Genomic DNA, 26641 nt, shown 5'->3' with positions numbered 1-26641 from the left:
TTAACAAAAGCTAGAGAACTATGAACAAATACGCTCAACAATCTCTTGATAATATTTAAGACTGTGTTGCGTTAACACCTTTTCAGTGTCTGTAAGCAACATATTTGTATAAGGCAGATGCTTCTGATTGTTTATATCATGGTGGGTACAAGTCTGTCCTTTATGCTGTTTTTTTCTAGCTGAAATGAGAGTACTTCTCACATCTGAATAGGGAGGGGGAAAAAAAACAGAAAAAAATAATTAAGATACAGATTAAGGACAATAATTATTAGAGAACACGTATTATTGTCACTAGAAACCCCTATTTTTCATGCAAATATTAAGAAAAAAATACAGCATCAAATGTTTCGGCAACTTTCACATTCTCTTAGTCTCACCATCTTTCTTGTTTTCTAACCTCAACAGCAGATCAGTGTGTTTTAGAATACACACATGAACCAAGACCTGCCATTCGTTTTGCGTTTCCTTTCTGGTTATTCCTCAGTTTGCATTGTGCAGCTTGATTCATAATCACTTGGGGGGGATGGGGGGTGTGTGTGTTTGCACCGATCGTGTTGTTACACTACATATGTTTCCTAACCCATATATACACTAGGAAACCAAGAGTTAACTATATACATTAAATGCAGTACATACAGTATTGATGTTTCAGCAATATGAAAAGGCTGCAACTCAAAATATGACAGCTAAGCATAATATGCTTTCGGAGAGCTATAGCTAAACACTATGCTAAAATCCTTTAGGAAAGTATTTTGCCTTAGAAATACAGTTTCTACCTTGCTGAATCTCTCCATTTCTTTTAAGGGATAAATTGAAATGGTCAGGACAAATAGTAAAATGCCAAGGGAAGAAATTCAGCATTCCTGTGAGCTCTGTTTATTTGCTAACCCTTATTTTTAAAGATACTCACACTTTGAAAGGCTTGCACTTGAGTTAGCTGCATGGCTTTTTATTCATGACACCAGCTATCTCCCACCCCCAGTTAAACTCAGGAGAGACCACAGGTTTGCTCAGGAGAGGCCGTTCTGCCCTGGCAGGGAACCACAACATCACCTCTTTGGGGAGTTGAGTAAATCACATCCAGTTGGTATGGATAGAAACCCATGGATGTCCTTTTATCCCCTTTCTTTGGATAAATACTCATTTTTGTCTATCTTCTGGAGATGTCAAGGCAGCTGAAGCAGATTCAAGTCGCTGAGCTTCAGCCCCCAGAACTGGCCGGCTCCTTCCCGGCTCTGCCTGGGCACGTCCTCCTCCTCCGCAGCCACACAAAGCTGCTCACAGCCATTTGGGGAGGTGGGCGGCAAAGGGGAACGGAGGGATCGGCCTGCTGACCCACCCCAGAGCTGACCTTGAGAACCACAGCCATCCCCGTCGGGCTGGGCAGAAGCCAATTTTATTGGATTTTAAGTCCAAGATGAATGATTCCAAGTACAAGTAAGGCCACTACCGAGGGGAGACTCTCCTCTGAACAAGATCAGCCCCTGTGCTCTGTCTTTTGAGATGGCAGCGTTTCCAAGAATGCTCTCTCTCTCCTTTGGGGGTTTTTACACGGATGGGATCATTACTATTTGCAATTCCAGTTGTTATCGTCTTTTACAGCATGATGAAGGGCATGTGGGTTTGTTTGTTTCTTTGGGGATTTTGTTTGTTAGGTTTTTGCACAACATCCTATAGTTAGGTGGCTATTTGTTAACCAGCGATCACTGACATACAGGCACAGTAAGGCACAGTATATAACCACCACTCGGTGCCCCTGCACTGGAGGGTAGGATAGAAAGGTGTCAGCAACTTCACACAGACTGTGCTAAAATAATCCTTGAATGTTTACTGTAGATTTACAGTCCTATTGTACGTGTAAGGCAGTACAAAATTCAAAAGGTTATAAAAGAGAAACTGACCTGTGCCATAAAGCAAAATTTGTCTCTTTTTTTGTTGTTGTTCTTAAAGGAAAAAGAGAAGAATTTGTGAGTACTGCATTTCATACATTTATTCAGAATTTGCCACTATTTGCAAGTAGGTTGGGAATATTTATCATTCGACTTCCGCTGTAGCTGCAAATGCATGCAAACCATCTTTAACTAGTTAGTTTAATACTTCACAGCGGCAGCTCAGGGACCAGCATGAACTAACTGTCCAAGTATTTACATGGTCTTTGGCGAGGAATTTACAGCCCACACAGTGTTCCTTCCCTTCAGCGGCACTGATAAAGGTGCCCAGGCAAAAGGAAAGGTGGCTGACATCTGTATTGCAGCAGCACCTGGGAGACATAGTGATGGATGCTGTTGTACTACATACTGTATGAACACTGAACACATGAGCAGGAACTCTTGAAGGCCAAGCCTGTGCTTCTGAAGTAAGCCCAGATACGTCTGCGCAAGCTTCATTCATGCTTGTAACCATGATACAGGCGTGCCCCTAATCCCTCAGGGGTGGAAGTGATGATGCGAGATGATTGTGAGTCTCCTGTCCTGGTACCTCCACTGGGAAAGGGGTGCTCAGGACCTCGCTTCATCATCATCTGCTCCAGCTTCTCCTTCTGTGAAAAGAGGCACAAAACTATTGGCTCAGCTTCTTAGGTAAAATGTTCTGAGACATAAGGAAAGCACTGCAAAGTGCTGTCACTAACAACACTAACAGCATTGTGAGGTTTTTTAAACAGAAAATTAACCACAGACATAGAAACAGTCAAATAGCATCTTTTTGTCATCATCAGGATGTGTAGTGAAAGAGGTTGTTTCAGTGGGGTGGCGCAAAGCACATGGCAAGAAAGTCTGTGCTTTGGTGCTGGGGTGCCCAGGACAAGCTGCCAGCAAGGAGCGGTGCCCTGCGGTGGTTCTTGAGTGGCACCTGCCACACAGCGGCAAAGGTATCCAATGGACCAAAACCAAGGTGACACTCTCTGAACGACATATAGGTTAAAAAATGCACTCTACTCCTTTGCAAAGAGTCATCCACAATCTAATACAGGCAGGATCCACATAGGAGTGATTTCAACTGTTGACAGTGTGCTATAACACAGTTTTGTGGAAAATATATTCGGTGTCACACGTATTTCTAAAACTATATTTCAGTAAATAGCACCCCAAATAAGAAAAAAAATATTTCACTCTTATTCACTACCTTTTATAGTTTTCATTACTGAACAAATTAAAGCGTAAACTTACATTGCAGTATTCTGTTTTCAAACCAATATATTCCCTAAAAGAAACTACAAACTTACTCTTTCTAATATTACTGTAATCAAGTTGTTTAAAATAATCTTTTGAAGTTTCTACAACCCAAACATTACATGATTGTGCCCAAGAACGAAAAGAGGAAATTGTCTAGAAGTAAATCTAGAGAGGATTAGTGTTTATTTAAAGCTGGCCAAGTCTTTAAAAGAATTTAACTCATATATATTAACGACAGATAGCCAGATGATCATTAATATCCACGATACTGCTTTTCAGAAAACATTAGGATGATAAAGTTATCTAATAGATCATGCAGAATGATAAATAAAACATGTAAAGCTCTGCAAGGAAAATGAAACACAAAGGAGGCAGGAATTTCATTCCTACACAAAGATATGAAATATTTATAAGAGAAAAATTTGTTAACTTTGTATTAAGACCTTTCACTCCAAATGTGCTATTTTCAGTATTAGGATTCCGTAGTGATTGCCCAGTTTTCGCTGTCTACCATCAGAAACCTGTTTTTCTAAAAGTCAGCTTTATTATAGACGATTGAAGTGTTTGGCTTCAGTCTGTACTAACTGTTTCAAGAAATCTGAATGTATTCATAACTTTTGGCATTACTGCAGGGCGTTATTCTACAAATTAAGTTTACAGTTGGCAGCGTTTTTTCATAACAAATTATTGATTGATTATTCCAGATATTGCCTGCCCTCGCTCAGCCACCAAGCACTACTCACTGCAGCGCTAAGGCAGCCTGTGCTAGAACTGTTCCTTGGACCGAGTCCCCAGATGCCACATTCCCGTCAGCTGCCACCTCTTCACTCTTGTCACCATCTTCCGCAGAATTCACCCGCGCTCTTCCCCGCTCGCTTTAACGTGCTATACCGCATCACAAATACCTTCCAACATGATACTGCCGGTGCTTATTAGAAGAGCATTTGCATTTACATTGCTTCCTAACAACCTTTATAAATTATTCCCTTGCTGTGAAATTAATAGTCATTGTGTACGCTGTTTATGCGGTTCAGGCTTCTTCATCCTTCAGTCACCATCTAGATCTGCTCAAAGCATATGGGGATGTGTGGGTGTGAACTTCAGTGAATGTTTCTGTGCTGTGCATACATATCCTGGCAAAGCATATTCACACCTATATCACAATGTGACAAGTACTAGGTACCAATTTAAATGGATAGAATCAACTTTAAGTTCAGTAAATGCTAAAAAAGTTAATATTTTTGTTACTTACAAATCAGTGATACCACACTCCATCAGTTTATGTTCCATTTATTTTTCCAGGAAGAAACCATCCAGTACCTGGAATAAAACAGCATTAAAAACTAGTTTTACCTTATACAAAGGAAGCATATTGCAGACAGATTGACATGAGGTAAGTTACCAAGGTGACCTAAGCTTATCATGGAATCGTCCTGATCATTCTGGACATTTTCACGACAATATGCCCAACTTTGTGTGTGCAGAGCTCCTCCCTGCATCCACCGTCCAAGAATAGTCTTATTAGACAGATCATAGAAAAAAAAATAGTTTGTGTTCAAAACATGGTTATGACCAAGTTTGTTTCACACAGACTCTACCATCACCCGTAATGACAGTAGTGAAAATTAAGACTTTCCGTTCCCTTCTTTATGTAAAGAACTTAATACAAAGAAATCCCTATTTCCACTGGGACCTTCAGCTTCTGTACAAATACACAATGATAAGTTTAAGCATTAAATTAAGTTGGAGCAAGGAATCCTTGAGGAATACAAAAACAGAGACGTGAAGAAACAGACAAAAATAAGTGGCCTGCACAGGTAGGCAGTCACTGACTGTGGGATGGAATTCTATACAGCGTGTTCCTTGTGTTACCTGGATCTATATTTAAGAAAGACAGCAATAAATTATCACTTTCCCTCAGTTTTTTGTGTTAATTTCCCCATTTGTTTCATTTAGGAAGTAGCTACTTCAAGTATTCCTTAACCATTCTGCAGGTAGCTGTGATAAACGCCGTCTTCCTACTGCCGTACCAGCTGATTTGTGCAGAGAACATCCACTGTTGCCGCTGTGCCACTGCTGGGGAAACATGGAGACCTGCTGTCTGCTTCACTTTTCATTTCCAGAGCAAACCTAAAATAAAAAATAAAAAAATTACCTCTTTCATTGTTACTGTGCTTAGCAGAGCAACTAGCACAGGGAAGTTGCCAATGAACATCTGTAGCCGACCAAGTGTATCTTGTAAACATGTCTTCTAAGTCAGGAAGAGAAACTGAAACATAGGAAGCAATTGTACCTAAAGGGGTAGTTGCGATTAGTGGGTTTTGGGAAATCAAGTGACACTTTGGAAGATGTACATTTTTGAAAAACATGAACTCTTGAAAATTTTGTCAGGATGAAGCTCACTGCTAGGAATTTTCCCTTTTCTGTGCGATTAGCAACTTAAAAGGCTGCTGACATATGCTGGCATCTGACTGGCACGATGAGAGCCCTGTACACTGCCACAATAAGCATACTCCTGTTATCTAAATTTTTGTTTATTTTCTTTCAGCTCAAGCTAGCCGGAATGGAGACAGCTCTGTGTATTTAGTCCCTGGGATTTGAAATGCTTCAGAAGAATCCTCCCACAAATCATCTGGAGAGTGGGGCTTGGCATCCATGTGCTCTTGTTTGTGTGTAATCAGCACCCACGTGAGGAAGCAGATTCTGCAGCGGCAGAAGAGCTAGGGTGGCTCACTTCTGCTTCACTCTACTGTTGTGCTGCAGTCCAGGTCCTCACCTGATTTAAATCCATGTATTTTAATGAGATCAACAAAATCCTGCCAGTTTGAAAGAGCTAAGGACCCACTCCATGTCCCTGATCCCCACCAGGGTCCCAGGGAGATCTCGCAGTGTTGCAGCACAGGATCGATGCGCCCCTCTTAGTCTCTGGCTTTCTGGGGGTGCACTGTCGGAACCCCAGGAAGACAGACCTGTCTCAGGCGGGCCTAGCTGGCTCCTGGGGAAGGGTGCGTGACCGGCCACAGAACAATCTTCCCCTGTTCAGCCAGTGGCGACATCTGTGTCTTGTTAGCCACGCACACATCTTTACAATGGCTCTTCTCTCAGGTGGAAGCGAGCTGTGTAGCTTCATTCCATCGATGTGAACAGCTAACAGCTTTGCCTCCAGCCTTCGCATTACCGTTGCGCTCAGGTATGAAGTTAGATTCCTTGTGCTGTGGAGGAGAGGACTTGAAGCACAAGAGAACATTTCATTTTTAATTAATTTGTCTTGGTCCCTTGCGTTCCAAAAATAAAACCAATGCTCCCAAAGTTAAATATTTGCATGGATATTTTGTTATATCCAGACAGACTTTCTGAAGTTTTATCTGAAGCACCTGTAATTCTTAACCCACGCTCATCACCAATACACTTGCGGTGAGGGTCCCACTCGCCGCACGTGTAAATCTCTGAGCCAGATACTGGGTTGATACTCCTGGGTAATGTAAATACATTTGATTAAAAACACACATCAGCGCATCTTCACATTGGAAAGAGGGCCCTTCCAAGCAAAAATATCATGTTTTTTCGAACCCAGCAATAATAGTATGGGTATTCAGTTAATTTGAACTTGGAGACAGACACTGAGGCTAGGGGAAATATTTTCCTGCTGTGGTTAGATCTCCAAAGATCTGTGCACGTGGGAGTCAAGTTGCACTTCACTTTGTGGGAGCTTCAAACCTGACAGTTCCAAGGATAGTCTTGCGGGAAATAAGAAAAGGATTTGTAGGTGGATAAGATGCAAGGGAATCTGAAAAAAAATCCTGGTCCACCAGTGGACTGAACCCATTCCGCAGTGTTTTCAAATCTTTGGTTTTGTCGTTTTTAAAGAGGACTAAAAGTACTGAACATATCCAAATCATTACATAGCTCTGAGATATTAAACATCTCATGGTTTTGCAATCAGCATATGTACATTTTGTCATAAAACCCACGCAGGTACTTCATAGCCCTGGTAGAGTATCTCTTTGCCCCAGATATTTAAGATTAAATGCAACCCTTTTGAAGGCAACTGAAAATGCCTAATTGGCCTATATGTACTCACTTACAAGATCATAAAGTGAAATAGGGTAGCTGACATTCAAGGCTGTGGATGTGGACTCCATAAAAATGTGGTAGCTTGTTCCAACTGTAATTTCCCACAAAATAATTTTCAAGACTATATCTGTCCAACATTTACCTAAGTTCATTTGAAACACCGTAGAGTGGTCAGAAAACCAGAAAAGAACTTACATTTCCCTTTTCTCCAGAGTAATTTGTGGGGCCAGATACCTTTCCCAGAGTAGTAAGAAGGAGATAAGATCCAAATGTAGAATTATTCTGGAAAACAAGTAAGGACCCCTTTTTGGAGTTAAAAAAAGCACAACTAGTTTATACCATTCCACTCCTTTACCCTTACGGTATGCAGCGTGGGCATGCGGTCCTCTCCGCTCCACCAGAGAGTTCAGTAACTAATTCCCAATATCTTTCCTGAGATGCTGCAGAGCACCTTTTTTTACTGTTTATGTGTTTATCTACTCAGTGAAAAAAAATAATCTTAAAGGAAACAAAGCTTAGTCAAAATAGGGAAGATGGAACAGAATTAAAATAAACACTTGCGTTAGCCTATCTAGCTTGCCCCTCCTCATGACTTGAGCTAGATGGCTATTCTCAATCTATTTACCCAAAAAGCATAAAGTGGGTGTATGTCTACCAAGTGAATCTGTGTGCTTACCGCCCCCCCCCCCAGCCAGCCCCCGCCGGCTTGCTCAGGACGAGTGCCTCACCATCCCGGCGCTCCTGCCTGCTCCTTACGGGGCCAAGGTGGCTACTGTTTTCCAAGCTGATATCCTCCAGCTACCTGTGCAGGTCTCGAGGCTCAGCAAGGCTACGAAGACCCTTAACGCCAATTATTAGACACCCTTCAAGGGCTTGCCAACCTAGTTGAGAAACCACATCTCACACGAGCTTGGCCCTAGCCGGATTATGTATGCTGGTTGCCACTTGAAACTTTCCTTGGCTTGCCTGTGCAAGGTGAAGCATGCCAACGCAGCCATGCCAGTGAAAGCTCAGGGAGAATACGTAATTATAAAGAAAGATGTCTTTCACAGCCATGGCTTATTTCAGCCCCCTCACTAAGATGAGATGCAATATTACAAGAGCTTTCAGGAGAAGGCAGCTCATACTGAGGCTGTTGCTGTTACTGTAGCTGTCTTAATTATAATCGTGCAGTTAAAGGGGTGTATGGGGGGGGAATCCTGCACTGTCCTTTCAACTGAGAAGACAGGCATTTTTCATCACTCCTCTTAAAATCATTTCCCTCTGTTTTGAAGTATGGTTTGAGGCAAGCGCTCCAAATCTTCTATCAGACTTGGGTCTCTGATGATCCCCTTAGGCTCCTGTTCTGCTGTATTAATTGAAGCTTAGTGCAGTAGGAAATTTGGCCTCATAAATTTTAGAAATGCTGCATATTTATCTAGTACTACCATAACCTGAGATACATTTTAATTTTTGATGTCACTAATCGCTTCTTTCGTATGGAAAAACACGTTGCCATGGTGAAATCTTAAGATTTTTTTAGACAGGAAAACATCAAAGAGGAACATTAGGAAAGTGTAAAGATTTCCTTCCTTTAAAATGCTTGCTGTGTGATACATCTTTGAACAAGTCACAAACATGTGTCCCTCCTTGTTGTAAAGCACATAACAAAACGTGTGCACCTACCTCGCAGGGGCGTTCTGCGGCCTGGTGCTTGTAAAGCCCCTTTGAGGATGAAAAGCATTATATGAGTACTGAGCACTAATCTCGGGCATGCGGACAAGCCACGCACACTCAAAGGAAAAACCTTTCTAATAACATCCATCTGCATCTTGAATACAAGAAAGAAATTGTAAGACAGCCTGTCAATGATCAAGGCTTTTTCATGCAGCTCACCCTACTGTTTGGCAGCTGGCCAGCTCAGCGAGCCTACGGAGGAAAATGGCTCTGAAGGAAAAAATGTGCATGTTAAGCAGAGGACAGCCTTTGTGAAGGGTGAGAAAAAACAAGACAAATACCCTCGGCTGCCAAAGCACTCTCTGGTACATGGAGGAATGAAGTGAGACAAAAGGGAAGGAAGAAACTGCAGTGGGCAGGAGCCTTCTCTTCTCATTAAAGATAACTCTAGCCTGTATGCACGACAATGCTGAAATAAAATGCATTTCTACTTCAGGACCAGGCCTGCTTTACATTAAGGATGTTTCTCTGTAGAGAAGCTGGGAGAAGCCAGGGAAGGATTTATTTGGAGCTGCGGCACCTAAACCAATCAAGAATGCGTGTCAACCTTCAAAACTGTATTAATGATACCACAAAGTCCTTAAAAAAAATTTGTGGGGCAATGCAGCACAATCTCAGCATGCTGAGGAGATCCAAGTGGCCCTTCTTCAGATGGAGTGATGCTAACCTTTTTATTCAACAGGACTTATCTCACTGTCAAAGGCACTTTAACTGGTGCTGCTGACATGCAGGGCTCTGGCTCCCTGAGTCCTCCCCTAGTAATACAAGCCCCCCATGCAGAACCATAAGCAAATTCTTTTGCCTGATATATATACGCACACACATATATATATCTCCAATGTCAGATCTAGCCCCCTTATTTCCTCTCACCAGTCATCTACAGATTCATTTCACTCAAGCTGTGCTCCAGCTGTACAGTGGTGCATTGCTGCAGCAAACATATGGAGACTCAGCCAAGAGTCCTCCTTTGCTTCCTACAGGCTTCCAGGCTCTCTCTCCCCACAGTGCCTCATGCACTACCTCAAATGCAGCAAGGTTTAATTAAAGTAAAATACGCAGGAATTGAACTAATAACAAGAAAATCTCCATCTATCACCCTGCATTTAGAGAATTTCGTCTGGAAAGCTTTCCAGTCCTCCATTAAAATGTTTACATGCGAGAGGTTTCTCCTCTAATAAATCGTGATTTACATCTAGATATTACTTTTGTTCTGATAGCTTGTCTTTACTGAAAAGTCATGACTCACGTGTAGCCTTTCATTCAAATTTCTGCCAAACAGAAAGAGTCCAGAATTAAATATTTAAGCGGCTTTTAATTCACATTACCTTGGCACAGATTAATTTAGCACAACTCATCGACTTCTAACACAATCAATAATTAATGTGGCTGCAGGTCATCTACTTCAGAGTTCTGATACTCTTCCTAATATCTTCCTGCAGTTTGCTCCACGAGCCCAGGGAGAACAGGCCAGCTCTACCACAGTTCACTGGACTGTAATTCACAGAGGAGCTCGGTCCACTGAAATAAAATATAAAATAAAATAAAATAAAATAAAATCCCAACCAACCAAAAAAAAACCCCAAAAACCCAAACAAAAACCACACCAAAAGCCCACACCAAAGCAAAAGACTTTGAATATGCTCTCAGAAGTGTTCAGGATCCAGTAGATGAGCCCTGATGCACTTTCCCGCTGTGGTATATCGTGTTACTAATCCCAGAATTTGATTTCCTGACCTCCCCCACTCCACCCAGGGATGGCAGAAGAGCATGTGTCCATGCCTCAGCTGTCCCAGCCCAGCCTGGCAGCCTAAGCCAAAATCTGCAGCTGAAACCGAGATGCCACAGTGTGGACTGAAGAAACACTACTCACCAGGTGGGGGTATGTGGCACCCCATCTGTCACTGCAGGGCTGGCAACCTGCAGCAGGGGGACTGGCAACTGGGAAGAGTGGTGTTAGAGATCTGCAGCATGCAAAGATTAGTACCGGCGTTCATTTGGCTGTTAATTTTGAATCCATTTCACAGTGTCACTACCTTAACTTGAGCGCGAGAGAAGTCATTCTGATGTCGACAAAGCCAATAAATACTCCAATAAAATAGTAGCTTTCCTGAGACCTCCAGGTTTTTTTTAACCAAATTCAGACCTGCCATAAGTACCGACAAATACATTCATTCGCATAGCAAAAAAAACCCCAACCCCCAAACAAAACCACATTACATAGTAACAGACAAAGCACAACCCTCAGAGTCAAACCTGGGGAAGCACAGAAATCGCATATTAAGGGTAAAGTCTTTAGCATGGCCTACCATCTTCAGACCATCTGCAATGACCCTCTTATCAAATCAACAGCACCATTAACACTGCTACCAGTAAATCCCAGTAAAACAAAACATCAGGTGTTTTTTTCCCCAGCCTTCCAGCAAAAACCTTGGCAGCAAGTTCATACACTCCTGTATTCACAGACTGCTGCACCCAGATACCACAGTTGTTCCTTGAGAAACTCTGTTTTAAAATAAAACAAACTACCAAGTCTAAGCAGGCAGAAAAAGCGGAACGTGCCACAGCTGCAGTATTGCCTGGTATCTCCCTCCGCCTCAGGAACAGACCCCTCCAGCAAGGCAGCTCGTTTGCGAGGGCTGAGGAAGCCCTGATGGCCACCATGTGGCTGCTCACAACTGGAAGTGCCTTTTGAATGACATTACATGTCTTGTTGCTGCTGAAAATTTGGAAGTCATATGATTTAACCCATAGTCCAATGACACAGCAGTCACGTTTTCCCATCTTTTATCTCTCTGTGACTTACTAGGCTTTTTCGGTACAAAATATAACCATACCAATGAGAAGGCTGGTCTTCTGCTTCCATCGTTAGACATGTACTATCAGTTGTGGAAGAAGTTTGCATAGCATAAAGACAGACAAGAAAAATAAAGGTTATCCCCCTTCCTGTATGAAAATCAATACCTATATAAGCACACGTAACAAGCGTAGCACCGCTTGTGTAAGTACGTCACATCTTCAACTACACTGGTATTTTAAATGGCTACACTTTTCCACGAAGGTGAGGACTTGAGGACGAAGCCAGCCTCTGCCCCTGTTTGCTCATGCTGCCTCCCAGCCGCACAGCGCTGCAGATGGCCATTGCATCTGACCATTGCAGATGACAGCAGGCGGCTGTCCCCAGGCCCTGGAGATGCCCAGCAGGGGCTGGGCGCGCTCCCACCCTGGCGTGACAGAGCACAAAACAATCCAGCTGAAAAGCTTGGGGGAGCGGCTGTTGGGAAAGTAAAGGAAGGAGGAGTGAGCATGGGAGAGCAGACTGGGAACAGGAGGAGAGATGGGCACAAGTCATGATGGGAGGAGCAGCTGAAAGGTAAAGAGGAGGAGCTGGGAGCAAAATGTTGTTGAACAAGTAACCCTTGGTGATTCAGAGCCAGTGTCCACCAGCTCAGCTCTTACTCAGAAGATCAGCATTTGCCAGCAAGCATGCACAGACAAGCACTGCCAATCACACACTCAGATACTGCCCTTTAGGGATGGTTGGGAAAAAGAAAACTATTAAAGCGACGATAAAAAAAGGTTCAGTGCACAAATCAGGGCTGCCACGTATGTTTAACTAGAGTGTTAATGAACACTGCGCTATCCTTGATTATTCATTGATTAGAAGTCTGTTTCAGATGTGCTTGGAAATATACTGCTCTTGCTGTGCATTTTTAATACCGTCTGTATTGCTGAAGCGCTGAGGATTTATATTGCACCATACTGGTCCCTTTGGATTCACACACAGAAGTGGCTTGTGCCCTAAGGTGTTTGCAAGCGAAAGAAAAAGCAGGAGACAACAGATGGAACCAGCAGCTGGAGGATCGGCAGAAATCAAGGCAGCTCTGATAGGCACGCCAGCCAGACTTTGGTCTGGGGCTCTCTTACTCTGTACCTTTCACCAGCATAAAAAATAAAAATAAAAATAATTTCAAAAAATCACAACAAAATTACTGGGTGAACCAAAGAAAAAGTTAGCTCTAGAGAAAGGCCTGCAAGTTGTCACTTAGATCACTTCCATGGAGTGGAGGACACTGAAGAGCTGCCCAGGAGCCACCTTTTTGGCTAAAGACCCCTTGAAGCAGCAAATGGCAGCTGACACCCCAACAGTCAGGGTCTCTGCACCTCCAGCTCCCTACAGGCACATCACCCTACTTGCCAGTGGGCAGCCTCCAGCAGATTACTGCACCCCTGGACACCAGCGTGTGCCTCTCCGAGCACCCCAGGGGGCTGCCCCCCCGCCGGAGCGGGGACCGGGGCAGCCCAGCACCAGGGACACTCTCCAGGCCAAGGGGACAGTGTGTCACAACGCGTCAGTCCTCAGCACCCATGGTGGGGAAAGGCCACCACTGCGGCGGCAGGCACAGGAGCCCAGGGTCAGCAGGGGCTGGGCCCTTCCCAGGCAAGGAGAGCCCCCACCATGCTCTCCCCCCACCACGGAGCCCCGGGACACCCTTGGGTGGGTGATGGTGCCAGAGGCTTGGAGCCCCTCGCACAGCTGCGGGGATGGTGCCTCATCGTGGAGCAGGGCTGCAGGCTCCATGGGGATGAGGAAGGGCATTGCTGCCTACCTGCCCTGCCCCCGCTTGGCCAGCGAACCCTTGCCTAGCACGGCCGGGAGCTGAAGTACAAGCAGCACAGATAAGAAAGATTAAGTAGCAGCAAAAAAAAAGTATGTTAAATAATACCATCAGGTTTGTTTCTTTGGACACTTTGATGCCTAAATAAAAAGCCCCCCCTACTTTTGTTGTTTAAGTTTTTCATATCAAGTATCTGAGTATTTTTCAAGCACAAGGGATTATTTATTGTGTGGTAAGTGCACAGGGACAGCAACACAAACCTGATATTTCTCAATTTGGAAGCTCTTGTGCCCTGCTCAGCAGTTCTCATTCATTACTTAAGGGGTTGCCCCACACCTGCATATTGAAGAAAAAGCCCTGGTGGCCTTCAAGGAGAGAACAGGCTCCTGGTCCAGGGGCTGAGTGAAGAAGCCTCCTGCTGCCACCGGCAAGGCCATCTCCTGCTGAACAGCAGTTACAGAGATGCTATCCTGCCACAGCTCCATTTGAATTTCAAATGCACCAGTATAAAAGAGCCGAATCCAGAATAAACCTGATGGACTAAAAATATGTAACTTTATTAAATGAATCTGCATCTGTCTGGAGGCCTGCTTGTAAATTATAGTGATGGTCTGTATATAGATTCATACTAATGACATTTTTAATAGTACAGATTTAAAGACTGATACATTTCAGTGCACTCGTATCTTCTAATAATTGAAGGAGAAGTATACTTCGATATTCTATTTCTTCCTTAAATGCCAGGATACTAGAAACAATATCTGGATGGTATAAATTGTGTTACAATACGGTATATGTATTCCATAGCACCGAATATACGAGTATGTGCTCTTCAAGTCATACCCTAATAGCAGAAACTACTACTATGTACAAGCCACAGGAACATAAAAACTGCAGTTTGAGGTCAGGTTAAGAATCCCTATCATCTAATATCCTTGCCAGAATTGCTCTTAAATCTCATTCACGGTTTCTGCCCTGCAACTTCTTTGCGGCAAAAGGTGACTCAATTTAGCTATGAACTGCATGAAAAAGTGTTTCCTTTGATGTTTTAAATCTATTTCTAGCAATTTAATTCTAGGGTTTTGCTTATGAAATGTTGCAACTGCTCCTTATTCATCTTCTTCAGAATGGTCATTATTTAACAGCTCTCTCCTACGGCCTCTTCAGTCATTCAAGAGAGAGAGGGGGAGAACAGAAAATTTATATAGACTTCCTGAAAAAATGAAGTCAAATACATTGTCTTTAATTCCAGATTACTGCTAGTATTTGGCTGTTAAGATTAACAGGATGGCACAGGTTGATAAGCACATCCACATCAACCTCTTTCAGTACCTTTTCCCGTTTTAGCAGATCATTTCATGAGATTGGCAAGAACGTGGAACCAGAACAGCACTCAATATTCAAGATATGGCTGCAGCACAGACATATTCACTGGCGTAGTATCTGGAGGTCACGTTGAGTTGCCTGTTCCGCTATGAGCCAACACAATAGCATCCCCACTCCTTGTCAGAAGGAGCACACAGTGGTAAAACTGCATGGTGTAAATTGTATAAATAGCACCCAGTGACAAAACCAGCCTGTCAGTTTACCTACTCAACTCTTCTGCAGCGTTGTTAATACTATTAAAAAAATAGAGCAATTTTTTGAAAAAATGCCAAGCTGGATAAACCCATTTCAATCCAACTACTGTGCTGCATGCTGTCCAAGGAGCTTTTCTACCCTGCTTTTTATCTAATATCACGGTAAGATTGTTGTTACTCTCAGTAGATGGTGGATTACGCTCTCTTAGGAGCGTAGGTTTTCTGGCAAAAGCACTTTTCCTGAGAAACTAATCTTGGAAAGTGCTTTGGACTCTTCTCGCTGACTGTCCTTAATCCAGTAGCATTGCAAAGATATTGTGTGACACAGGCATTGCTCCTGTGAATGATTTCTGCCAGGCAATTCTGAGACAAGAGGAATAGCCAAGGTTATTTTTAAAGCACCAGAAGTAACTTAATCACAGCAACATAATCACTAATCGAGAATGCACAGCTTGCTATTAGTGACACTGATATCTTGTAAAGAGGAAAGTATAATTCACCTGCTTATTTATAGACTTTGTTGCATGTAATGGAGCAAGTGTGTTGTTGCAGGTGTCCATGTTAGCAGATTGGTTCACAATTAGCATATTATTCATACTCATTCTATGACTCTTAAAATAAAGAGCCAAGCATCTATGTTTCAAGTTCTTAATATTCCAGATAGGCTAAGATTACTGTTCCATTTCTAGTGGTTTATAGATTGGAAGATTAATTATTTTTAAAAAATACCTTAAAAAAATCCTTAAAAATAAAATGAGATCTGTTTATTCATAGTATCTGTAAGCTTCTTGGTTCTGATGTCAAGAAATATATAACTTTCTCGTCACAATCCAATTTTTTAAAAAATAGTGCACTCACATACCTCCACAGCTGTGTCCTAGAATTTCTGCTGATCTCCTGAATCAGCTGGCAACCTTAAGGTCAAAAGGGGTTTGACCTTCTCATATAGACTCAGAAACCATCTTCTCAAGGAAGCAAAGATGATAAAGTGAATGATAAACCTGACCAAGCAAGACTTCTTCACTATATCATTTCAGTTATTCTCATAGAGGATCTGGATTAACTGCTTGAATGACTATATAGCAGGTGACAGGAGGGTAAAGCTTGCTTTGATTTCTTCTAGTGTCTTCCAGCCTCAGGCTCTTAATCAAATTTAAAAGAAAAAGCTAAGCAAATAAAAGCAGAGTTAAATACTACTTGGGAGTATGCACAGGTGATACATTTTACCTTTTGAAGATATCTAACTGCAGTATCAAAATGACACTTCATGTGTCTAAGGGCCTCACTGCCTCTGCCTTCATAACGTATATGTAAAGAAGGAAAGTGCTGAAGAAGGACCATGACCATACAAGAGTCTGAATTTCCACACTCTACGCAAGTGCCACAACTGATGGGCTGTTTGTAATTACAGAGCCTCCGGGCGGGTTAGACTGAAAGTCTCAGCCTGTCCCTCTGCACCAGCCTTCATCTGCTCATTGCCGGAGCCCCCGGTCCACACGCAGATGCTCCAGGGACCCAAAGGCACTGACATCCCTGTGTCGGGTGAGAGCGCTGCTCCGGGCGCAGCCCTCCTGGCCCATGGCGGGAGCAGTTTTGACCTTCAGCCACTTGTTCCCATCTCACACCGTTTGTTTTAGCACCACCATTTCTCCCCAGGCCACCCCCGAGGCCACATGGAAAATAAGATCAGTGAACTGATCTGTGTTAAAAATAACCAGGAAAAACCACAAACATTTTACCGTGCAGTCGAGAAGCAGCTGCTTCAGTGCCACGGGCAGCCCCGGGCAGGTCCACAGAGGGGCTGAAGCTGGTGGCACTGCCAAGAGCTGACACCTGACGTCCCACCCAGCGCTGGTGGTCCGTGTTAGAGGGTCATCAGGGTGGTTCTTAGAGGGTGGGTTCCTACACCAAGCAGGTGAACGTTGTGATTGCCATTTGCATGGGTGTACCCAGAAGGTTGAGATATCTGAGGTACCTTTTCCCTAAAGGCAGAAAAAGGCAAAATCCAGTAGTGAGATGCAGGAACTCTTGATGCCTACTTGTCCCTGATGAGTACTTACCTCTGTGTACCGACTGCCGCTTGGTGCTTTTCAAGGGGAGATACATTAATGGAAGAAAAATGGAAAGCAGTTTATGATGTTGAAAATCTGCCTCCACTTTTTAAAGAAAATAATGGAAGAAAAATAAGCTGGAGAGACATATTTGCATTTGAAGTAATGTTTGAAATTATCGTCTGTAACAGAGCTTAAGCTTTTCATTATTTCTCCATTTCTCATTCACAAATTAATATTTAGCACTCGGTCTGGCTTGACTTATCAGTTTTAAAACAGAATAGAAACCCTTCTTATCACTGATTTCGAATCCCTGGCCCTGGGGCTCTGTTTTCTGAGCAGCTCACTCCTGCAAACCACTGAGTACCTTCAGCTTGTGTGGAAATTAATAGGTTCTGTTGTAAACATACGTCCTGGGTCTGCTTATGCTTTTCATTAAGTCCTCATGAAATAGCTATTCCTAGATAACACCAGCTGTGGCCATTTCATACTGGAAAGTGATTGGGACTTTCCAGTTTAACTGGAACCAGGAACTCTAGAAAAAGAAAGCCCACACATGGAATTAATTTGAAAAAAAAGTTAATCAGAGCAATACCAAGCACAGCTCATGGTATTTGCTATATGTTTGTAGGGGTTTAAGCCAGGTTAAAGGTGTTCATCACAGGGTGACAAGGCCAATTTTGGCCTTGATTCTCTGAAACCTTACACAAAATATGCTTAACCATAGCCACCACGAGTAGTAATCCTAACTACCAGCTTCAGCTGGTCACATTCTGTCGTCTGGAAGTTAGTCTGGCCAGTAGGATGAACTATTTCTGTTGTTGTTGAGGGAGTGGGAGGACACTAATTCCCTAAAGGGTGTTGTAAATTCAAGCAGTGGTTCTGTATTTAGCAATTATTTGGTTCTGTTCTTTTAAATATGCCCTACTAGCATATGTGCTTGCTGGGGAATAAGACTGCTAGGATTTATGTGGTTATTTATTTACATTAGTATAAATAATATGTAATGCCCTAGCTTGTAATTAATATTTCAGCAATGACAGTGAAACAAAAGGAAAACCATTCTCAGCGTTATTCAAATAATTGTCATTTCTACCATCATCTCATCCCATGTTCATCATTCTGGGAATATGCCCACAGCTTTCTCCAAAAACCTGATGAAATAAATAGGGCTTTCGTGCCTAGAGAATCAGTGCATCTGGACCCAGCCAGGGAGCATACTGCAGAGATCTCAAGTCTCCACAGAGTGTTTGCTGCCAGCAGCGCCTCTCTTTATCTGACCAAGAATAGCTGCTCAAACGCCTTTGCTAAGCCAAACTGTTGAGAGGCAGTCCCTCGGGAATCAAGCCAGGGTTTTTCCCCGTGACAGATATATTCCATCTTCATTCTTATTAATGGAACATTTATAATTGATTTTCTTTGTTTACCCTTTCCCTTATTCTACAGGGAAGAAGGAAAGTCTAAACTTTGTTTCTGTATGGCAAACATGAAGGCGTTCCTTACAGAATGTTAATCGCACAGTGGGAAGCACTGAGAGACTGCTTTGCTTCCTATTAAATTACAACTCAATTCCTACAGATTATTCATATACATTGTTTCTTCTGAAGTCCAGACAGAACAATAACACATAATTAGTGGAGATTCTTCTCTGTAAAGGGGAATGCACAGTTACATGAGAGTTCAGACTATGGAATTGAAAAATAATAAACCCCATGGAAAAATCAGGACATAGTTCCAAGCTATATTTTCTGTGTCAGCAAAGTTGATTTAAGAGGTTCCTGCTTTTTATTTTTGCACCTATGGCACAGTCCATTGCCTTTGCACTTGTGCTGATGCAACTGTTTTGTGGCTGTGCTGTAAACTGGATTAGTGAAACAATCTTAGGAAAATTTCCCCATCACCTTTAATTAACAGTGAAAAATGTTATAAATTAGCAGGACCCCATCATGCAGATGCCTTGGAACCACACTGTGCATCAGCTATTAGCTCAGAGAAGCAGGCTCGGTTAGTACCTGCTCCTCAGAGCTCAGCTGCTGATTCCAGGATGCTGGAAATGCAGATATGATGTTAAAGGAAGCACTGCATGGACTACCCACACTAAAAATTTTTCCCCATGCTGAACAGGACTGAATCCAGTTTTAAAAGGTGCCCTTCCCTGTTAATGCAACATGGTCAAAACAAAATCATCAGACTTTACTGAGAGGCTAACCTGACTTTGAGCTGGAGTGATCTCTGTTTCAATTGTTTCTGCACATAGTGATTTATTTTCAGTTAATACGGATCCTGAGAAGACATTGACTTGGAAATTAATCCTTTTCCTAGGAATAGGAGTCAAGCATTATCTACACTTGAAAATTCAGTTGGATTAATATTTAATTATAGAAACTATTCTGGAATAACTCCCCAAGTAGTTCACAAAAAGAGTTCCTTTCTGTTCTGTTTTGCTTCACCCATTTTCAAGAGCTGCTCCATGTGAAAACTCACCCTCCTGTTTTGTGTTTCTGTTTTTATTTTCTGGTAACTATGATAGTTTGGAGATGATTTCTCCCCGCCCCCCCCCCCCCCCTTCCCCCTCAGTCTGGATCAATACAGCTCTACTAGCTAAAGCAATAGCATAAATATCAGTAGACCAGCAGGGAATTAATTTAAATCTATACCAGCAATGAAGTCGTCTGGCATCATCAGCTGCTGCTCCAGTAGGAGACTTTGTCAGCACGCTTCTAATGGTTTGTCCTTTTAACTAAAAACATGGCTTGTGGCTTTTCCAGAGGCCTGAACCCACACTATCATCTCCGTGTGACAAAGCTTTAGGGCTGAGCCTGGTGCAGAAGGAACTCTGGCTGATGCTCAAAGAAAGACCTGTCTTCCACTGTAATGATGAAATATTTTGCGAGCTTTACATTTTTTTCATAAACACGGACAACAGGTCCTCAGCTGAAAACCTGTGTGAGGTTTGACTGGCTAAATGATATTCGATGGCTGAATCATTATAAAGTCCCAGTTACAAAGGTGATGATGGAAATGGTTAACAATACTATCCCTCTCAGGCAATCGTGATCTTAACAACTTAGTCATACTAAATTTGGGGTGTCTTTTTTGAAGCTATTATCCAAGTGCTTTGTAATAACCATTAAGGCAGAATCTGCCATCATATGCTGCCAAACTCTAACAACCTTCAGTTTTGGCAATAAAAATATCAATACTAATTTCAATCTGTAAATTGATGCTACAGAGACTTTGGTGACTTATGAGCTCCCGCAAGACACTTGCCCTGTCTGCACAGAGGAGAGACACTGCTTGCAATCATGAGCCCTCAGGTTTCTAGCTCTCTGTGTTGCTAGAGCAGTTTTCTAAATACTTGATTTACTTATTTATATTTAATCCATACAGACTGTAAGAGCACAGGGCTCCTTGCAAAGAGCACCACTGCCTGTATTTTACTGGCTGTGACACGGTGGTGTGGTGGTCACTGGGCAGCCTCAGCAAGAGTGGAACAGTGAGGGCAGCTCTGTGCCTGTCCACCCTCCAGCATCCTGCACTGCAGCCAAAGGGAGCTCAGGTGCTCGGGCTGGTGGGAGCTGTGAGGCTTTCCAGCCAGATGTCCCACCTGAAGGCTCAGTGGACCTTGGGACATCAGGAGTATGGCTCCGCTTCCCTGTTCTGGTGCAGTACCTTCTGGAGGCACACCTGGTCAGCTGGAACTGCATCTCATTCCATAAATTCAGACCCTTTTGTAAATCTGCACTAAAATTCCATGTAGACGCATCTCTGATTGACCTGAAAAGTCTCTCAGACTCACTGGGCTTTGTTATCTGAAGTAACTTTCCTTCAATGATATTTTAACTTGACATTGAAATCAATTAAAATGAATTAAAGCCACTTTAATTCTGGATTAGAAAACCTATATTGACTTAATTTAGTAAACCAAAGCCACTTTAAATATTATCTTCGGCTAACACATATTCATTTCCTGAACACGTTTATATAAATAAAACTGAAAGCACCATTTTAACAGGTAAGCACTCCATCAAAAATAACAGAAAGTTGCCTTTTACCAGAAGAAGGAGGCTAATTTTGTTTCGTGTCATGCCACTTCTTCAATAGCCAGATTTTCGGAGCAGGAAAAAGGAATGTTTCTGTGAAAAAACCCATACGTGACCCCCACTCCAGGAGACACGCTCTAACAAAAGGTATAACAAGTACAATGTTCTTGCAAAGTGGAACAGCTATATAAAATTGTTGCATTGTAAGAAAGATAAAAGAAAATAAAGCACACTGAAATAGGTTAGTAGCAAAAAATTTAAATGAGTTTTTCTGTCTTTTCCGTCTATAAGGCCAGATGCTGTGCATCATTTCAGAACAATGAAGCCTGAACATACCCCCTCCGTAGGAGCGACATCTCCAGCAACAGAGGGTGCCAGCAGTGCTAACTGCCTGTGGTTATGTACTGTCCTCCATACGTATCGCCTCACAGGCCTCACCACCCTGGTGGGACTGGACGGGGTGTGAGGGAGCTCAGCCATTCCACCAGGGAACATCTCCAGAGGGGAGAGCAGAGTAAGGTGAGGAATACTTCATATATGAAATTACCTGAGTTGCAGAAAGCCGCGCTCTGCTTTGCAGTTTCATGCTGAATTATCATTAGGGCTGAGATGAATCATGACCTAAAGAAGGAACAAGAGAGAACAGAGCTGTTAGATTAAAATCTATGCTAAGCAAAACATCAGCCCAGGCTTACAGAAGCTTCAAGAAAGTTTTTGTAACAGTTTGCCTGAAGTCCGGCTTCCGGGTGGATGAAGCTGCCTGAAAAATAACCTGACTAAAGCATCCTACTTAATATAACACAACAGCTGCTTTTAGGGGCTGAGTGGCTGTGGGGTGATCCTCCCACATGACTAGAGCTGGCAGAGATGCGGGAGGAGCTGTGTGAGGGAGTAAGGTCTAACCCGACATAAGCCATCAAGTGGTCTCACCTGGCCGATTCCCAAATGCTGCAGAGAGACCCAAACCATCGGGCTGGCAACCCCTGCGTGCCCAGAATCCCACCGGGTGCGTGTGCTCGCAGATGTTGTTCGGTCTCGTGCAGGGCGTGGGGTGCAGAAGTAGCAAAAAGCTTCAGACACCTGAATTTGTTCCTCTTTCCACTTGTTCTAGGTCCTCATTTCGACCCTCTTGTTCACACATCTAGTTACAGTTGAATTTGTATTTGCATTAGGTTATAAGAAAAAGATCTACAGCTTGATTCCTGAAACAATTCGTATTTATATATGTAGATGTGGTATACATCACCTTTTTTATCATACACACCCATGCAAGTTCACATGTGATGATATGGGTATATTTAACTTGCTATGTTTATTGCATAGTAGTTTTAGAAGCCCAAAATAGGCTAGGAATTCGATTTTTTTTAGGGCTGTATGAAAAAATACTACTATGTTTTTTTCCTAAAACAAGCGTTTTCAATAGTTAAGGTGCTCTTACATTGTGCTGCAGTGTGTCTACACTGAATGCCGTGTATCCCTCCAAATACACCCTTCCTAAAACACCAAAAAGAGAGAAAGTATGTAAGCTATTCATGGTTTTTATCTGTTATACACCATGTTGGAAATAGACACAACTCATTAAGTGAACACAGTGAGGGGAAGGGAAATCGGTGCCTCCTGGGAGCAAATGAGCCTGCTTTGTGGGAAGGAAGATTCCCAAGGACAGAGACAGCTAGAAAAAGCAAGTAGAAATGAGAAATCTTGGGAACTGGAAAGCTGTGGCATAACTGGGATTAGAAAATTGCTGGGAATAGCAAATGCACAGCTCCTGAAGTGAAGGAAAGAAAAATAATTGTGGGGAGCCAAAGGACAGTGTGTAGCATTTAACATGACCCAGGAAGCTGGTGAAAGGTTATTTGAGCAGGAGAGAGCCTGCAAGAGAGGACCAGGGTCAGGTGTGGGTACAGACCTTTCAGAGCCTGGTTTCAGTCCGAGTTTTCTGCAGTTACAAAATTTGCCTTGACTTAGTATTTATCTGCTCATGTGAAACCAGCTTTTGAGCTTAAGGGGTCTTCTGTGCTTCTTGAGGCCCTTTGAAGAAAAGTTGTAGGGGCAACCTTGGATCTGTAGCTGACTGGGAGCTCCCTCAAGTAGAAAAAACCAGGTTCTCATCCCTGAACAGCTGCCCTTTTTGGTCCTCATGGGGATCTGGTGTTCTCTTCCCAGACACAAAACAGACTATCCGCCCCTCCCCAGGGGAAGAAGAGCAAGACAGGGGGATAGACTTTCCTATTTGACCCTCCCACCTGGGCAAGGAGAAGGACCTCTCCCCGTTTGCTTTCCCCTGCTCACAGCTATTCACAAGCAAAGGAGTATCTTCAGTACCACAGTATGAAAGTAGCTGCAGGTGGAAGCGTAGTAAGGGGATGGAGCTACTTATCTGAGCTAACTAGCCATTGGCAATAAGAAGCCTAACTGTAACAGATCTATCTGAAAGGAATATATCTGGGACAAAACTGACAAATCTTTAGTTTCTAGGGGCTGATCCTTTGTGAATTAATGTGATACAGGGAGATAAAAGTCGGCAGCATTCAGACACTCTGCAAGCCTCCTTTGATCCCTGAGGACAACCTTTTTGCGTTCCTGCTGTGCACCACCTTTCCAGGCCAAACTCTGAATCTTCGTTGATCATTTCTCCACAAAGTCTGAACAGGCATATGGTCCTGGAAAGAACTATTGTATTGACTAACATCTCCTGCCATTACTTACAAAATATTTCCTGCTGAAACAAATCTGGTGTGAGCCTGAACTTGCGAAAACATGAATAAGGGTGTGTGTATATATTACACAGGTGCATAACCTCCATGTATATGTTGTATGTGTGTTATACCAATACACTAGGTTTGCAATACTGCTTTTCTGAATTCAATTATGTGTACCTGAATCCTCTCTCATCTTAACAAAAAAGTGTTCACGTGCCGTACCAAGGGATGCTTTGGTACATTTGTGCAGAGCTGTGTGTTCTCAGGAAGCAGTAGTTGTTTAGGAAAGACTTGTCCAATGTGAGTAGGTACATCCCAGAGGTGCTGCTGTGCACCCACAAAGGGTCTGTAACAGACAAGGGGGATGTTAAGTCTCTCTTAATTACAGAAGCAGCTGCTGTGTAACATGCGCTATCACAGCCTGACGCATTCGACAGCTCTGGCCATGAGACAGGCCAGCAAAAGCCGAGCTGCGCACAGGTGACCAGAGGTCCTCCTGCCTCACCCCCTGGTCTGCTGTGTGGCAAAGGGCGGTTAGATTTAGCATAATACAACAGGGGTTTTATCCATTATCAGCTATGTGTTCATAAATGAACTCTGCGATATAAAATGAACTCTCAGTATGCAATGGGGTTTCTTTTTTATAGCATATAGATTTTATGGTCTACTTTGTGCTTCTAAATGGGCTCTTTCTAGTACTCAAATGGATCTGAACCATTTTCTTCATGTAAAATCAATAGCGGACATGGATTCCAAGTCTTTCTTTAAATATCCAAGCATCAACAAATAATTTCACCACTCTCATTTCTGATCTGCAGATCTTGCTCTCAACAGAGATGGAAATAAAAACAGTTTAAGCTGCTTAGTGAAGATGAAATAAAAAGCTTTTAGAACAATTTATTAAAGAAATAAAGCTTTTAGCTCGTTGTTCATCATATGATCTTTAACCAATTTTAAGCTAAAATATAGTGCTTATATTTTCTCTCCTTTACACCGTAGATACACTGTTGAGATATTCTAACCAAGTGTGTTTAAGACACCAGAATTGTTAGAATAATGCTTTCAAATATATTGTAGAGTGGTAATTCTTAACTCGTAGTGCTTCTGCCAGTGTTAACACCTCCAAATTTCTGAAACATGCTGAATGAGGGCCTTAATGCTGTCACCATAGAGATGACACTTTGCAACCCTTATTTATGTCTCCTTGATTGCACCAAACACATGCACTCTTTATAGACAAACGGTTTTGATTTCTTGAGGATGATTTCTCTAGATGATGTTTTAAATAATGTCGCTGTAGAGACATAAATATTATTTTGTAGCATGGTGATTTTTTCACGATAAAGAATACTGTAAACCTTCAGATAGAGGAAAGACAACAATCAGTTTGAATAAATGCAAAGGAAATTCCTTAGATAAAATGACAGACAGACAGAACAGACACTCTCTTTGTCTCCATGGAAAAGGATGAAAGAACCTGGTTTTTGTATTTGGCCAATGAACTGGAAAACACAGGAGAGAAGGTATTCTGGGTAAACTAAAACAAAGATATTTTTCTAGGATTAGAAAACCAAAACCACTTCTTTTTTCTTCCAAATAGAAAAAAAAAAAAAAAAAGACATTTTAAAACTGTTTTTACAATATATTGCTTTTTTTCCCAGTAGAAAGTTTTGCAAAATTGAGCTCAAATTCATAAATATCGTTAGCTGCTTTCAGTAAATAATTACAAAAATAACCACCCAGCCCTGTTTCATAATAGCTAAATAGCTAGAGAGTGGAAAATCAACACAGTGCAGAAGGGCTATGCACTTGCACCTCCAAAGCCAGCTGCCTTTCGTGCTGTGCAATCCTGCCACAGGGAGCCCTTGCCCCCACTCTCTACTGAGCGATCACTGCAGGGAAGCAATTGCTCCGGTCGGTGAAGTGCCATGCACGTTCATAGGCCAGCGTAAGTGCTTACTTACTAAGAGCAAGGAAAAAGAGGTATGATAACAAAAGTCATACTTTATTTTAATACAAGAAAGGACTTCAACACAAAGTTCATGTCTCTGGACTGAGCGTATTTAAGCCTGACCAGGTCGCTCAGTGTGGGACAGCTCTGCCGGTCAGCAACATGTGTGCAGTTCAGTTGCAGATCAACCCCACACTAGACCCAAGGAGCAGCATTCCTTAAGTTACTGATCAAAACAGTTATTTTACCTCTTTTTTCTTTTATCTTGTTTATTCTTTCTTAGTTGTCCTTGTTTCCACGACAGCTAGGGCCATAAAAACAAAACCACTTAAAATACCAATTTGATTAAGCTTTTATCAAATTAAAACAATCTAAATGCTTCTGCAGTGATAAGCCCTCTCCTAACACAGAAAGCACCGCACTGTGACCCATGGTCCAAACCCATCCCAGAGGACAACTCCAGCTGCCCTGCAACCCCTAACGGCCACGGCGGGGGGAGATGCTGAAGGCAGATCATCTACTCTTCCCAAATATCACCTGTATTGGGAGCAAAGACCTGCTGGTTCAGCTAACAAGCCCTCAGCATCAACACTGCTACGTGCCAATCACCATGATGTCTGGGCTGCATATGCTTAATAGCCACTGATTTCAGAAGCGGATAATCTAATTACTCTCTCATGTCGGCTTTGACCTCACGCTTGGCCCAAATCCCTTGGTCCTTGATGTTGCTTGCAT

General features: G+C 42.6%; 1 long non-coding RNA gene across 5 annotated transcripts; it reads right to left on the bottom strand.

Moving 5' to 3' along the window:
* Nucleotides 1–1977: 1977 nt before the first annotated feature.
* On the bottom strand, nt 1978–24716 carry LOC114015695 (uncharacterized). 5 transcript variants are annotated; one of them, XR_008730255.1, is made up of 8 exons: nt 22184–24716; nt 21801–21874; nt 16899–17141; nt 10289–10481; nt 7443–7529; nt 5204–5303; nt 4426–4493; nt 1978–2539 (listed from the first exon to the last, which is right to left on the bottom strand). It is a non-coding gene; the product is annotated as an uncharacterized LOC114015695 (long non-coding RNA). The 5 variants fall into 5 exon arrangements; XR_008730263.1 differs by lacking the exon at nt 7443–7529; XR_008730256.1 differs by lacking the exon at nt 16899–17141.
* Nucleotides 24717–26641: the final 1925 nt, after the last annotated feature.

This window comes from Falco cherrug, chromosome 1 (genome assembly GCF_023634085.1).
Source record: "Falco cherrug isolate bFalChe1 chromosome 1, bFalChe1.pri, whole genome shotgun sequence".
NCBI classification, from domain to species: Eukaryota; Metazoa; Chordata; class Aves; order Falconiformes; family Falconidae; genus Falco; species Falco cherrug.
This window is presented reverse-complemented; position numbering and strand designations above follow the sequence as displayed.